Source organism: Balearica regulorum, chromosome 1, assembly GCF_011004875.1.
Source record: "Balearica regulorum gibbericeps isolate bBalReg1 chromosome 1, bBalReg1.pri, whole genome shotgun sequence".
Taxonomy (NCBI): domain Eukaryota; kingdom Metazoa; phylum Chordata; class Aves; order Gruiformes; family Gruidae; genus Balearica; species Balearica regulorum.
In genome coordinates, this window is record NC_046184.1 from 38,353,128 (window position 1) to 38,369,346 (window position 16,219).

At 42.9% G+C, this 16,219-nt stretch overlaps 1 protein-coding gene across 3 annotated transcripts in view; it reads left to right on the forward strand.

The window, feature by feature from the left end:
- HMGA2 (high mobility group AT-hook 2) overlaps nt 1–16,219 on the forward strand; it is a 131,941-nt gene that overhangs the window by 37,180 nt on the left and 78,542 nt on the right. The window lies entirely within an intron of this gene.

The following is a 16,219-nucleotide window of genomic DNA, read 5'->3' on the forward strand; positions in this document are numbered from 1 at the left end:
TAAGGATACCAGCTAGAAAGGCAGCTGCCACTAAGAGTGCAGATACTGTTTTCCAGTTTCTGTTTCCTTCCTTCTCTTTCGGTAGAGATGGGTTGATTCTTTATAATGGATTTAACCCTAATGGGTACCAGATAACCAACAACTGTAAGCAAGTTTAGGTCTCTGTAACTAATCAGCAGTTGCTAAAACTCTGACATTCCTTGACCATATCTGGTGTGCTGTGAGTTTCCAACTTCATTTGATCAGTAAGTTGTTCTTCATAGTGTTTCTGGAAAGAGAACTGTATCTGTATTTTCACATCCAGGCTCTCCACCCACTTGTGCCATATGTTCCATTTAAAGTTCCAGGACAGGAAGTATAGTAGAGATACCTTTCACTTTTACATCTAATGACAATTAAGTGCTTTATATTGAGTCAGACTTTCAGTTTCCCAGTTCCAGCATTCCACAGATGGGACTTCCGGTTAAAGAAGTGGGACTTAAGGCTTTGCCTCAAGAGTGTTGATTTTGTAATTTTCCTTCATTAGTATCCAAGGCAAAAACAGGCAAAATGCCTTTTGTCTGTTGTGGATTTTTATTCCCATGGAAAGATTTTGCAGACACGGTCTAGTGTTTTCGGAGAATCTAAGGGTCTGTGTTACTGTGACCTTCGCTTATGCAAGGGTGCTAAGCTGTAAGGGTGGAAGCCAGGTTGTAAGTGAGGGGAGTTAGAGAAGGGTTTGCCCAAGATTTCTTAGCTGCAGCAAGCTGCAATAGCTCCCCTGAGTTACTGCTTTTTATACTAACTGAGGATTCCAGCATGCGGCACTCACTATTTAAAATAATTTTTTATAAGTTGGAGTAAATCATCAGAAAGCTGAAAGAGCAGCAATGCTGAGGTCTACCAGGGTTGTAGTAGGTGCTGCCAGAAGGGTCACTAGTCAGCTCCCATAAGCAAACCGTACATTTTTTAGGAGTCTTGATGGCAATGCAAGGCATTATGCTGTGTACAGCCCAAATATCATGTAGGAGGATCACTTATATTCTTATATGTTTATCTTGCACGCTGTTTGCCTTTTATTCTTTCAATCTACAGAAGATAAACACATCTGAGGATGATAGGCGCGAGCCTATGATGCTACTGAAATTGCCACAAGTCGAAAGGGAGTAACTCAGAGTAGCATTTGTACTGGTCTCACTGGCTTCATACCTCGAGTAGTTAGAAGAAGGGGAGGCTTCACTTTTATTACACAGGTATGCATGCAAGAAACACTGTGCAGTGAAGTACAAAAAGACAAACAGATCTTAGGTGCATTTGCCCAACTCTTTTTTTAGGTTTGATAATAGGTTCATAATAATTAAGAGGAGGTTTGAAAAGGCCAAGTATAACGTAGTACTTGTCACCATGTAACATTTACAACTTCACTAAACGTAGCCGATATTTAACAATTATGAACCTAGCTTTTGCCGCTTTGGGCATGACACGTCTAGCTGTATTTTGGCGCTGCTGGGGATACTTTTATCTACAATTAAAAACACATTTCTAGTCCATTTTTGAAAAATGGCCTTCCTTTTTTTGCCTGCAAATTTGCTTCAGGAAATAATTGTAGTTGTCATTTATGGTACTTAGAACACTAACTACCTGATCACATCTACAAATTATACAATTACACATCTAAGAACTAGAAAATGAACCTGTGAAATAATCCTCACAGGTATTTCTGGAAGCAAAATTCCAACCAAAGAATTAATGAGGTCAGGCCCTTTCAATCACAGCAAAAAGCCCAGCGCCTCCAAATTAGTCTTCTCACAAAATGGTTATTGCCATGGTTTTTGTTAGGTGAATGATGATACAAGTATTTGATTGATCTGGAAAAGCAATGACATAAGGGGTGATTAACACTGTTGAAAAAAAGCAATACATGTGTAGAATATAAGTATCTTAATGAAACTAAAGGTATTAATTAAAGGTGCTGGATAAATGGCTTCTGAAATAGAATCCTGCATGCAAATAAAAATTTGATCATAGCCGGAAGAATTGCAGGTTGGCCCACACTGCTCCACCAGCTTGCCTAAAGCTGTTGAAGGGTAGATTTAAATACAGACTCCAGAGTCGTTTCTCTGAAAGCCTCAAAAATGTATACTTGAACCGAGGAATAATACTCATGAGGAGCCGAAGCTGATGCCACAGACTCGTCTGACGTAAGCCAATTGACCAGCATTTAAAGCGCAGGAATACCCAGTCACTTGTCATTGAGTCTGTACCTGAATGCACAATTCCAGAGCAAAAAGTGTTTTATGGGTCCTTGGGAAAAGGAACCTCAAATTATCCTATAAAAAATAGCAGGTATAAAATCCACACAGTCATACTGGGCAAAGATGTCCTACTGAGTCATCCTTGTTCTTCTACTTTACCTTAATTTCTCTACAGTCATATCTGAGCTCATAAGGAGAAACAACATAACACTGAGGTTAAAGGGAATTAAAAGGAAGAGTCAGCAGGGTGAAGTGACTTTCATTCAGCAGGAAGACTACTTACAGACATGTTAAGTGTTCAAAGTATATATATACCAGCTATCAAAAATACTTTAGAATGATTACGGAAAGGCTGCCATTTTTAAGGAGAAGAATGAAGAGAACAATTTTAAATAAATAGTCTTCAAAAAGTAGAAGTCATGTCCAAATGAAGGAGAAAGGAAAATATGTTTATGTTAAATGTGAAGCATTGATGAAGCAGGCCTAAAAAGGTGCTGAGGAATACCCTGTAAAAGGCTTGGAAGTACTAATAAAAACACTTTCAAACATGCTGGAAAGAGGAAGTCATTGAAGAGTCTGTAGAGGCAATGAATCTTGAACAAGTAAAAGGAGAGCTCGAGTAAGGCAAGCTCACAGCAGTAGAGCGATACGAATGCTAGGCACCTTAGAAGAATTTAAGAAGATTCCCACACCAGAACCTTTCTTTACAGGGAATGATTTTGAGGAATTGTCTTATTGCTGAAATACATTAAGGTGAAGGAGTTCTCAAACAGATCAATAAATTAGCAGCGATGAATTGTCAGGACCAAATACTATTCTCTGAAGAAGTCAGATCAAACTGAAATACGAAATTTCCAGATGTCCTACAGCAAAGTCCTAGCTGTAGGGCATAGACTAGGTGGTTCAGCCTCAGAGAAGAAGGCAGGAGACACCAAGAGAGCTCCTGGAACTACAGGCTGGTAGGTTTGATGACCACACCAGGCAAATAGACATAAGTTATGAAAAAGAATAAAATCATAGAGACTTGGGCAAGTATAATATTGATAGGAAAAATGATTAAAAAACCCAAGAAAAGCAGTTAGCTTTCTTAGAAAGGAATTGTATATCGCAAACCTGTTGTAATTCTCTGAAAGAATACCTGTAACTGTGTGGCATGGGATGGTTCAATCAATGTGATGCATCTGGTAATGTTATTCATTGAGTGCTTTTAAAGGAATTAAGCGGTCAGGGGATGAGAGAGAAGGTCCTCTGCTGGGCTGCTTGGACAATGGAGAGGAGATATCAGTATACTTCCAGCATGAATTGTGCTGGGACATACACTGCTCAAAATTCATCATTCTGAAACTATAATTGAGTAAAGTTACAAGTTGGTGATGATAAAAAATTATTTAGGTTGTTAATAATAAAATGGATTGTGAGTAGTTGGAAGAAGGAACTCGTGGTACTGAATGGCTTGGCAATGCAATGGCAGGCAAGACTTCGTGTTGCTCTGTTCAAGGTAACAAGAAGCAGCTTATACAGAAGATATTTTAAAGTCAGTGGACTGAATGCCATCTCCCACTTCAAAAACTCAGGAAGTGCCATTCCGTACCTACCACATGTATTTTTCCTTGGCATCCATTATTAGCCGCTGTCTGATCTGGCACTACTCTAGATACAGATTTTTGTTCTGACTCTGCAAGGGCTCTGCAGGTCTTAATTTTTAATTCAGTATGCTTCTATATTATAGTTACTATTTCAGTAAGAAATTTCAGCTGAAATAGCAGTTCTAATATATCCTACAGTAAGGAATATGTATTTTGATGGATGTAAAGTATCTGGGACCCCTGGACTGAAAGTGGCTATCCAACTTTAATTAACATCTTTTTACATGACACAAATCAAGATAATAATCTCTTTTGTATGTAGAGAAACTGCAGTTGTTTCTGTGTGCTGTCAATTCTTTGCCTGCTTGAGATATGCTGGTGTATGGTAGTATGCTATAGAACTTTCCTGAACACAGAACAGAAATATTAACATTTTTAATGAATAAGGGTGTAGAACAATTTTTCCTATGACAGCACTTCAGTTCCATAGCAGTGTATCTAGGTCTCCATTTCCATTATTGTACATACATATACCCATATATGTGTGTCTGCAGAGAGAATAAGCCTTAGCATGTTGCAAGTAAGTTCTGTAGGTGAAAAACTTTCTGTATTAATACCCAAACATTTCCAAATGTTCAGGGTTAGTTATACATAATGAAGTGTACTTATTAGTCAGATAGGAAGAATTGTGAACATGCTGAATTTCAGGTAGTATTGTGGTAGAAGTTGCATTTGGATTCACTGAATTTCATCCCAGTATCATGAGGTGAGATGTAATGAATACAGGCAGAGCAAGAAAATAAAGCCTACTGCACTACTCTTATCGTTGGACCTGATGATCTTAAAGGTCTTTTCCAACCTAAATGATTCTGATTCTGTTGTTCCTCCTAAAAAAACCAAACAACAAAAGCCAACTAAAAAAACCCCAAAACAACAGAAAAAAGCAAAAGAATGAATTAAAAGCATCCTTTCAAAATGACAAGTCAGATATACCTGTGGTAGAAGTCTGTCGAGTCAGTTGACTTATTCCACAGATGATTTTGCACAAACACAATGCGCAAAATTTAAATTACGTGACTCAGACCCGAATGCCCTCAGTGGGCACTGGGAGGTGAACTGCACTGCTCTGCTGAGCTGCTGGGCAAGGAAGCAGGTTCCCAAGCAGATGGGGTAACAGAGGTACCTCTGTTGCAGCTCTCCTCCAGGGCTTGCAGCAAGAGCAGCAGCGGCTTCCCCTTGCATGGGGTAAGTCCTGTGGGCAGCAGGGATGGTAGGGAAGTGTTGGGTTAGAGCGTGTTCTGCAGTACTGCACAGGTACTGTCTCCACCTTATTAGAAGGGTTTTTTTTTCATTTTTCTCTAGTTTATGTCAGTGGAATCATAGAATCATAGAATGGTTTGGGTTGGAAGGGACCTCAAAGATCATCTAGTTCCAACCCTCCTGCCATGGGCAGGGACACCCTCCACTAGACCAGGTTGCCCAAAGCCCCATCCAACCTGGCCTTGAACACTGCCAGGGAGGGGGCATCCACAACCTCTCTGGGCAATCTGTTCCAGTGCCTCATCACTCTAACAGTAAAGAATTTCTTTCTAACATCTAATCTAAATCGACCTTCCTTCAGCTTAAACCCATTACCCCTTGTCCTGTCACTACACTCCCTGATGAACAGCGCCTCACCATCTTTCCTGTAGGCCCCTTCAGGTACTGGAAGGCCGCAATTAGATCTCTCCGGAGCCTTCTCTTCTCCAGGCTGAACAACCCCAACTCTCTCAGCCTGTCCTCACAGGAGAGGTGCTCCAGCCCTCTGATCAGCTTTGTGGCCCTCCTCTGGACTCGCTCCAACAGCTCTCCAGAGCTGGACGCAGTACTCCAGGTGGGGTCTCACAAGAGCAGAGTAGAGGAGCAGGATCCCCTCCCTCGACCTGCTGGTCACGCTTCTTTTGATGCAGCCCAGGACATGGTTGGCTTTCTGGGCTGCAAGCGCACACTGCCGACTCCTGTTGAGTTTGCATGAAGATTGCATGGATTAGAGATTTTTTTTTTCTAATATATTGAACCAGTACAGACTCTCTAGCCCCTATAACATTTGAAAATGTAGTCTTTATTTATTGCAGCAATGTCTGAGCACTTCCATAAAGGTTTGTGACCTAAGCTGGAATAGAAACAAGGCAGTAATATCCCCTTTTGCAGTCAATGAAAAGTAGGGTCATTGTCTTGCTGAGAGACGTATAGAAAGTCTTTAGCATAACCAGGAACAGCATCGACATATACCAGTCCTGTTCCCTACAGGGTTGTTCCTTCTCCATCAACTACTGTACTGTAGACACAAAGCCTTTAAACAGCGATTTGTGAAATTGTGCACATGTTAAAGTAGATTTATATAATATTTTACGGAGGTTCCAGTCAAAGATGGGGGACCACTTACACATTTTTAAAAATATGTTTATGGTCGGGTTAATTCAAGCCATGAAAGCATTGCCAAATAATGCAGTGCCTGCCTCACTCTTCTTAATGTAGGTCAATGGTGGTTTAATTTGTCCATTTTTTAAACTCTCTGGAGAACAGCAGGTGTTAAAGTGGACATAAAAATCTACTGAGTGTGCAAACCTATCTGGGACTCTATGCAGAGACAAAGTGATGACAGTGTTTCTGTTTTCACCATGAAAATCCACTCCAATTCCAATTTAGGTCCAGTTACTGAAGCTATCAGAAGAGAAACCAGATCCTTTGAGCTCCCGTCTCCTTGGCTGAAGGGGACAGTTTAACAGCAGGAAGACGATGTTACCATTTGACAGATCCTGGGTTTCCCAAAACAACTGGAATGTCATCAGGAGCAATTTAGAGCAGCTCAGGGCAAAGGTGGGTTGCTGCAAAACTAATTTAGCTGGGCCTGCGTATGCAGTGTGTGATTCCTTAATGGGAATTTAAGAAGCTTAGTTTAAAAAGCAAACAAACGGTAAACAAAAATAAATCCTTGAGAATATGTACTTTGCATGCTTAGCATGTTTCTTGGAAACACCGATAACTTGGTGAAAGAGCCACAGGCTGTATTTTTGTTTCTGGTTAATCTCTGTAGATCTACAAAGAGAACAAGGTAAAACCTGCATGGCTGTCCCCAGTTTTACGTTGTCTCCTCTGCCTTCTGCAGAATGAACCTTTGGGGAAGCCAGAGGTCCTGAGGAAAGATTGCAGCTGAGCTGATGTTTTGCAGGGGAGGACAGAGACTTGGTGTGTGGCGATTCCAGTGCAGGTCTTTCAAAAATGTGCTGTGGTCTGTACAGTCACAGGAAAGGCTTGCAGTCAACAAGCTGGAGGAGGAAAGGGACAAAAGGGATGATCTGGCACTGTGTTTCAAGCCACTGCCATATAGTAGTTCATCCCCTGTCTTCAGGGTAAAGTTATGTGACTGATGCTGGGAAGTAGAGATCACATCAGGCTTCTTCCTAGAGCTGTGTGCTCAAAGGGCATGCAGGGTTTTTAGGATGCCTGAGTTCATGCTATCATCAGAAAAGCATCACCACTCTGCATGGAGCTGTAAGGACAAAGTCAGGGTGACTTCAGACTTGATCCTCAGAGCAACAGGAATTGTTACTTACCCAAGCAGCTAGGCCAGTCATTAGCAGCTTTATGAAAATAAAAAGGTTACGTATAAATTAGTGGACTTGAGAGTGTTTGTGAGCTCCTAACTCCAGATGTGCACCCAAGCCATGTTCCAATTCTGTGTCCCGGCAACACCCAGGAGCAAACCAGCCTCCGACTCTTCCCTCCCCCAAAACACACTTTTCTCTGTGCAAAGGAAAGCAGAACGCATGGGCCAGAAGGGAGCCACCGAGTGCTCAAACCCCATCTCTGATCTGGACAACTGGCACACCGCAGCGTTCAGCCGCCACTCAGTCTAGACACAGCCAAAGGAAACTTCAGGTCTCCTCCAGACTCCGCTGAGCATTCCTCATCCATCCTGGAGGCTCTCCTCTGCCAGCCAAAAATGAGAGTGTGGAGGGTGTGAGGAATTAAAAGGAGAGTAGGAGTGGAAAAGACACATGGGATAGTTAAAGGTGTAGAATTAATTTCAGGTGAGAAGTCAAACAGAGCAGAGCTCTTTGGCCAGGAGGGAAGGTGACTGTGGGTAGGATGTGTTCAGGGGGTCTCAGAAGTCGGTTGTGGCACACAGAAGGGGGAATGTTCACTGATAACAGAACTAGGAGTCATTTAATGAAACTAGAAGCTGGTAGTTCTGAAGGAAACAAAAGAAGATGCTTTTTCACACAAGGCATATCAAAACCCCTTATTACAGGATGTTGCAGAAACTGGAAGTTTTTATGTGAATTCAAAGATTAATTGGACAGATGCAAAGAATGTGATTTTTATCTAGGGCTATTCAATACCAAAGCTTAGGTTCAGGAAGTCCCAGAGCAATAATTGTTGAAAACTGAGGCAGCATTATGGGAAATATCACTACGTGCTTGTCTCACTCATACGCTCTTTCCTAAGTGTTCCTCACTGGCGAGAAAGGATACTGGCCTTGATAGTCTAACCGGAATGCCTGTTCTCATCTTTTCAGGAGGGAGGTAGTGGAGAAAAGACAGTGTCTGAGATCTGAATAACAATGCAGAGATTTTACTAATGACACGATACTAGTAACCAACTAAACAAGGCATTATTGTAATTAACAGTGGAGGATCGAGCATACAATATTACCAGTCACTCGTTTTCATTATGAGAGACCCTTGCAGTCCCACCCTAACTGGAAACTCTGTGGGGTCTCCGAGCTCCAGGTGCCGAGTACTGTCGGTTGTCAGTGGAGTCCTTCTGAGAGCGTGGTGAATTCAAGTTGGCAACAAGCAGGATTAGGTCATTTATCCCTCTTCCCTCTCAGATGAAAGTGCTTATTTAGGTCACATGGAAAACGAGTTTCTCCTTTAACAGACATCACAAAATTAGTACATGATAAACTGCATACAGGATTTTGTTAAATATTACTTTTGAGATGTAATTTTGCTAGGCGGTCAGCTGACTTTTCACACTATTTCAGAGGTGGAAGTTGGTGATTAATCATACTGCATCATTTGTTTATATTAAAAATGTCCATTCATTTGCTATGCAAATATGTATTTATTTGAGTAAGATGCTGCAGCAGAATATACCTGTGTTAAGCACAGGAGATATTGCTCATGATGGGCGGCTATTTATTACGATTCAGCCCCAGCCTGTGGCATCTGCTTCTATGTCATTTGGGGCCTTTCTTCAGCTGGGAGTTTTGTGCCAAACGGCATGTTCACTTGTTTGTTTTATGAGGTGAGAATAAGAGGATGCTAAAGAGCATTTCTGCCTGTAATATGTGCTAAGACCTTGTGCCGTTGAGGTGAAATGGATTAACATACTGTCTCTGTTTGTTAGCTAAAATTCCCTTGGTGTTCTTCAAGCTTTATATTAAAAAATCATTTAATAGAAGAATGGAGCTGATTTCAGGGCTTTTTAGGCTTTTTTATCTTTATGTGGTGCAGGTGAATAATTTAGTAAGGTTTGAATTACAGTTAAAAGGCAAAAGTTAATTAAGAGCACAATAAAATTATGTATTTTACTTGAAAGAGCTTTATATTTTTGTAATTTCTATTTAGCTGGGCCAGCAGACTGTAGAGTAGATAGAGACAGTCAACATTTTATCAGTAACGTAAAATATAAACGTATAGTGATAATGTAAAAATAGTTGCTGTTTCTTGGTGTTCCTCTTCTTTACCCCTTAGTTGTCATTTCTCTTAAAACATCAAAAGCTCTCTGGTATAAAAACTATATGTGTGATTTTGAGAAGTGCCTTGGTGCCTTCTGTATGTAATTTCTGTAGCTGTACAGAAGTTTTTCTAAAAGAGAACATATACACAAGGCTTCATGAGATTGGCTGAGAATCATAAGAGACTTAAAAGAGAAGCTGCTTTTATATTTGCCTTCAGGATTTTGAGCTTTTCCTTTAAAAATAGTTTAATGGTGATGTATTTTAATATTTTTATATATGCATTTGGCTCCAGCATCTGAGAGTTTAAGAAACTCACCCAGTATCACAGGACACGTCATGGAACTTAGTGCGCCAGTCTTTCAAGGTGGTAGCTCCCAACCGTTCTTCTACCAGCCTTCATTGCCATCCTCTCGCCTCTTCAGCATCCCATCCACTCCCAGTCTGGACTGCTGCTTCCATAACCTGCCTTGCTGGCCCCAGTAGCCCAGCTGTCTTCTCTTCCTCCCGTTCCCTGCCTCTCCCACCGTCCCACCAAAGTGTCACAGAGCTCAGCCTGATCACGATGTCTCAGGGAATGAGCTAGGGCTTCGTGCCACGTCTCACCTCTGTTGTTGCCACACCTCACCCGTCAGGAATGCTGCATTTCTGGAATGATGGTTTTGACTGGCATAATCCAGGGGTACTCGTATCCGTGAGTATTTCCAGGTTTAGATCCATGCCCAAAAGTACTCCTCCAGTACAAGTGGAGAGGTGACTGTCAGAAGGGAACCTTTCCCATTCTGCTAGAATAACTTTTACATGGGAATCTCTCAGGAGGACTTTTTCCTGACCTGTACGACATGCTCAGCAGACTGCAGCAGTTCCAAATAAGCCATTTCAACCCAGCATATGAATTACTTACTTGAGTGCTTTGATATGTTGTATAAAATATGTATTTAGGGCAGGGATTTTTTTTTTCAAACATATCTGCGCGTAGTAAAGAAAACTGCTTCTTCAAAGATGTGCAAATCTGTCCATTAAAGACAGAGGACCAACTGAAACCGTTTTAAGAGAGGACCAGTAGACTGGAGCCTCACACAACCCCAACTCTGTCTCTCGCCATTCGTTAGGAAGAATGTAGTAATCCAGAGCCATACTAAGATTTCTCATTACAGAGATGACACAGCTTTTTTCAGTACTCTGCAGCACATTTGCTGGTGCATTATCAGTTATTAACACAAGAAGTAAAAGTTGATCTGAAAAGCACCATGCTCCAGCAGTCAGGTATGTTATTTCTTCCTCTTTACTGTGTTTCTTATTCACTAGACGACAAACAAGGCTAATTTAGACCCAGCAAATCCAGCAAAGCCTGGTTGCCACAGGCTACTAGCAGGAGATACAGTGGTGCTTTCTTTTCTGAGGATCCATAGGCAAGACAGGGATGTACGAATTTAGTGTACCTGTTGCAACTGGCATCGCAATGGTATGTAGACTAGTGGGGCAGGATGTAGATGAGGTGGATGATGAGTGGATGAGAATGAGCAGTGCTGGAGTGTCTGCCGAGTAGTGCGTCTCCCGAGCTGAGCTGATGTAAAATAGGAAAAATCCATCTGTGGTGAAAACATTTTCTGTACCAACGAAGCACCATATCAGGGTTATGTTGAGGAGCTGCAGGCAGAGAGCTGGGTGCCCCAGGTGTAGCACCAACAAAGTTTTTCATGCTAATATAGGTTAGTGCTAAGGGACAGGGTTGGGGAAGGTATGAGAAATCCACAGTGGCGAGCTGTAAGCCTTTATTTCCTGCAGCTCCCTGCCTTGGGTGAGAGCAGCAGTGCGGGGTTGTGGCCCATCGGGGACCTTGGCACCGGCCGGCAGATTCCCCCTCTGCAGCCATTCTGTGCTCACTCCACACAGAGCTGGCCTGTTGAAGTCCATGCAGGTCTCTAGCCAAGAAAGGGGTCCACCTGTTCTTTTTCAAATGACTGGTTCAGTGTGGCAACATTAGAAATAGATGAGAAAGTTTGCTGGTGAGTCATGGGTGGTTGTTCCAGAAAGTTTGCTCCCTAGGGCCAGAGTTGTGCTATACATACCAGTAATAGCATACAGGCTCTTCGAGGGCTACCCAGGTGCTGCCTGCACAGCTGAGCATCTCCTGCCCGTGTCCTGTGCCTGCATGGGGCTGGGCGCTGCTGCTGCACCAGTAGGGATGCACGGGCAAAACCAAATTGAGGAGCCCCTAACTTACGGCAAGGTTAGGTGTGCTTCATTTCAATCACTAGTGGGTAAAGAGTCCGTGTGTGGGCTGAGCATCTTAGACACCTGCTTGCCATTCTGTCTGGACTATGAATTTTCATCATGGTGTGTGTAATTTAGTACGAAACAATTATTCTTCCAATTTCTTCAGTGTCAAGCATCATGTGAATTCTGTCTGAAGGCATATTGTCCAAGCAAAGAGTGAAACACCTGAATCCTTGCATACGCAGAGTATGTACCTGCTAAGCTGCCTTTTTATGACTATGTTGATCATTATTCTTTTATTTTCCCAATCAGAGTTGCTGACTAGGAGATCAGTGTTTCTTTGTAGAAATAGAAAATACACACTAAAAAGCACCCAGACATGGTAACCTCTTTTTGTTTTTTATTTTTTTTAACATTAGTATGATTTTAAAAGAACCAAACCAATTATTTTTGCAATATGGTAAAAATCATTTGCTCCCTGGCTGACAGCTTTCTGCGCCAAGTTCTGCTCTGTGAGCCAGTTTTACAGCCAGTTGTAAACTCTCGAATATAGAGGTTTATAATGGAAACTGCAACTCTGCCTTCACCAAGGCTGTGCAGACACACCACTGTAATATCGATTTAATTAGACTCTGCAGTTATTCCTGGTAACAAAAGCAAAGGGCATGCAGTGTTTTAGCATCACACATACTGCTTTTATTCGGGATACTTGGCAGGTGAAAATCTGAAGGGGAGAACTAGAAATAGAGGCTCTAAGCTGTTTGAATTCCCTCCTTGCAGCACTGGTTTGTGAAGTGATTTATTTGAGCTTCAGCCTATAGACCATACATCACCTTCCTGGTTGGCTTTGTTGGCACCTTGTCACATTCTTGCGGGCTTGAGGAATTCATTGTTCTTGTTTGAACTGATAAGAACAAAAAAGGATTTTCTGCCGGAGACCTTGGGAAAGGCAGAGGGGGAGGAATGTTGACATGAAACAGCAGGGCTGCACTTTCCCAAGCCTTTCAGCCTGCACAGCAGCCCGCATTCTTCCCTAGCCGGGGAGCCCGGGCTTGAGGTGTGCTGAGCGTGGCTTTACTTAGTGCCGCCCGCAAGCGTGGCCCAGGGTGCTGGCAGAACAAGGAGGGAGCAGGGCGACAGACGCTCTCGGGGCCCGGGATCGCTTAGAAGAGAATCTCACATAGTGGCAGGAGATTGTGATCGCCGAGAGGAATACAAAATGCAGAGTGTTGCTTTGTTTTGAGGCAGGCCTCCAATATTCAGTTCACTGTGTGTGTTTTGGGAAAGGTGCCGCACTGATCCTTCTTCCTCCCCTGAATCCTTGGATGCTCAGCTCAGGAAGGCGACCTAAAGCTCTTGGTTCCACCTGTCACGTGAACCACTCTTCAAAGGTGGATCACGTAGTGGATATAGAGAGCTTTGCTTTGCCACTTACAGGCTTGGTAGCAAGCCCTGTTACAGACATGGTATCTCATCATTATCCCCGGGGTCACTATCCTGGATGAAAACTCCAGCTGTTCTTTTCCACATTTCCTCAACATTACAAAAAAGATGCATTTTCTTGCTCCTCTTGAAAGCGCAAAAGGTCACCACAAGGGCTTGAAGCTTACAAAGATGTGTCAGTATGAACCATATTGGTACTGATGAGCAGTGAACTAACCAAAAAATAGCAATTAAAGCCAGAATCTTTGCTCTGAGAATATGAAAGACAACCATCTGCTCCAAAGTTTTGCACCTGCTACATGCACAGAGGAGTGTTCTGCTCTTTTTATGCCTTCCAGGTATCTGGGGAAAGGAGGTCACTGCCGCCTCAATCTCTCGGATTGAGAGGATATCAGAAAACCCTAACAGAGGCTGTCCTTAAAATAATACAAGCTCTCTTCATAATAATAATTTTAAAAAGGCAGCTTTTTACCTTTTCATGTGGTGCCAGACTTCAGTTTCAAAATGCTGATTACAAATAGGCTTTTATCATTTTTAAATTCAAACAGAAATGGGGATGTTGGCTGCAAGGGAAGGGTGTAAGGTCAGGGTACGGCTAAAGAGCTCGTCAAAAAAGTCCTTCATTTCTGTTTTCACGATTATTTTTCTTACCATTTAGGCTACTGATCTGCTGATTACAGGCTACATGATGTCTACAGGACCATGTAGCATGCTCCATAGATACAACATGCCACTGGCATTACAGTCCAAGCTGACAGAGGAAGCAAGGGTTTCCCTCTCCTTACTGCTGTTGCCCAGTGATGAGGAAGGCTGGGGACCATTACATGAGATAAAGCTCTCTCGCAGACCCTTTTCATTCACGCTGTATCCTGCAGGGTCATGTGCCCGCAAGATGTAGAAAGACCATGTGGTTATTTGAGTAAAAAAGGAATTGTGCCCACATACATACTTGAGACCAAAAAGCATAGGATTACTTCAGGCACGATATGGTGAAATTAGAGGAGAAAACAGCAGAATCCCGTATTTACCACTGTGAAATTCTCTCCTGATGTAATTCTTATATGTTTCTATTGCCTCAACAGTTTTACAGATAAGTTTTATAGTAGATGCTGACCTGGAAATATCTTGGGGCTACTAAGGTAGGAATGAGGAGGAGGAAAGTAAGAAGAATCACGATGAGCTCCTCATTTGGAGCCAGTGGCCAGCATCTCTTGGGTTGCTGCAGCAGAGGATACAAGCTTGCCTTAACTCCCCAGCCCTGCCACCACCTAGACAGGCTCCAGCAAAAGGGGAGCCAGTCTGGTTCCTACCAGCACCAGCAAGGCTGTCACTACCACCCTTTCTCCTACACCCCAGCCGTCTCCTTCAACAGAGGGTGTAGCAGGATTCACAAGCTTTCTTTATCTTGCACATGGGTGGGAAGAGAGACTGGCTGGCCAGGTTATACAGCTATATATAACCCAGAGCCAGCTCTGACTGAACCGTCGTTGCTTAAAGAGCAGTTTCTGCTTGGGTTTCATTAAGACAAGAAAGTCTCCTTTGCTGCTCTAGGCAAGGTGAGGTGACCACGGTGAGGGGTGGAGGGTGTGAGTACACGTGCATATTCTTGATTCACAAAGCTGCCCGGTGACGTAATGACCTTCTTTTGGTGGTAGCTGGTGCGAAATAGCCTTATAGCTCAAATATTAAGGCTAGCCTAACAGTGCTTTTCAGAGAATACAATTTGTGTAATATAATGGATGCTCTGTGTCTTTTTCCACTGTAAGAGCAGACTGGTGTCTACATGTGGGACACAAAGCCAGAAAAGATGAGTTATGATTTAAATCAGTTACTGTCACCCAAGGAGGTGGCTCTCAATAGACCAGGTCACCTGCCGAGCCAGGGTGCTGTGGGGAGCGCTGGCCTGAAAGCTCTGCAGGCAGTATGAGCATCCCCACGGATGCTGCTGTCACGGGAGGGTGAGGGAAAGATGAGGCGGCAGCCAGGGAGGAGAGGGCAGGCTGATGTCAGCAGGACAGAGGGGAAAGAGTGAAGTGGCGAGGGATGTTGAGGCGGCAGTGGCAGAGAGCCGAGGTGATGTGGCAGGCAAAAAAGCAGTGGCAGGGTGTCCTGGCTACAGGCAGGTTGGGAAGCATCAGCGTACGATGCAAAACTTGCCTGCCTGCCTTCATGTCCTCAGTCTGGTCTCGGTGTACTTCGTGTTCTTCAGTTTTCATCATGTGTCAAATAGGAATGGTAATCCTGGTCTTTCACTTTGTGAAACATTTTGAGATCTTTAGATGAAAACCAAACATTTATTAATCTTTCTACCTGGGAAGGCTTGCTTCTAGGGGTTCAGATCGGTTCCTTTGGGCTTGGGACAGGTAAGGCCATCATCTACCTGTTGCTTAGACCATTGCCATGAAATCTGTAATTTAACATTCAGTACCTATTATTGCCTAAGTGTGATTCACATTTTGACTTTGTTACTGCTAGTAGTGGCTATTGAGAATATATACAAGGATAAAATACATACAAGGTGTAAAGAGTGAAGTGTCCAGTGTGTGTGTGTGTATGCGTATATACATAAGCCTGTCTTTGTAATAAGTGAAGCAGCTTATATACAGGACAAAGCTTGAGACAAGTTTGTCTTTTTTTTTTTTTTTTTTTTAAGTCAGTGTTGGCTAGTCTAATAAGAGATTCTCTTTCTGCCTGCAAATATTGCCTTGCTCACAACCTGAGCTGGTCAAATTTACAGTGACTATGCTATTTCAAACACAGTTTGTTAGATAGATGCTCTTCTCTTGACAGCATGGATATAAGCATCTTTAGCAATGGCTGCCAGAGAGTATTAGGCACTAATTTGGAGGCAGGTGGACTTCATGGTACAGATGCCCCTGCACTTCTTGGCTTACAGTGCAAAATGCTGCAAGGATTGCATATGTGACCTGAGAGCTCTTGTTCAATGAGTATTCCACCTGAAGGGAGGGCTGCTGGCTCAGGCACTGCCTTTGCAGGTACTTTTAATG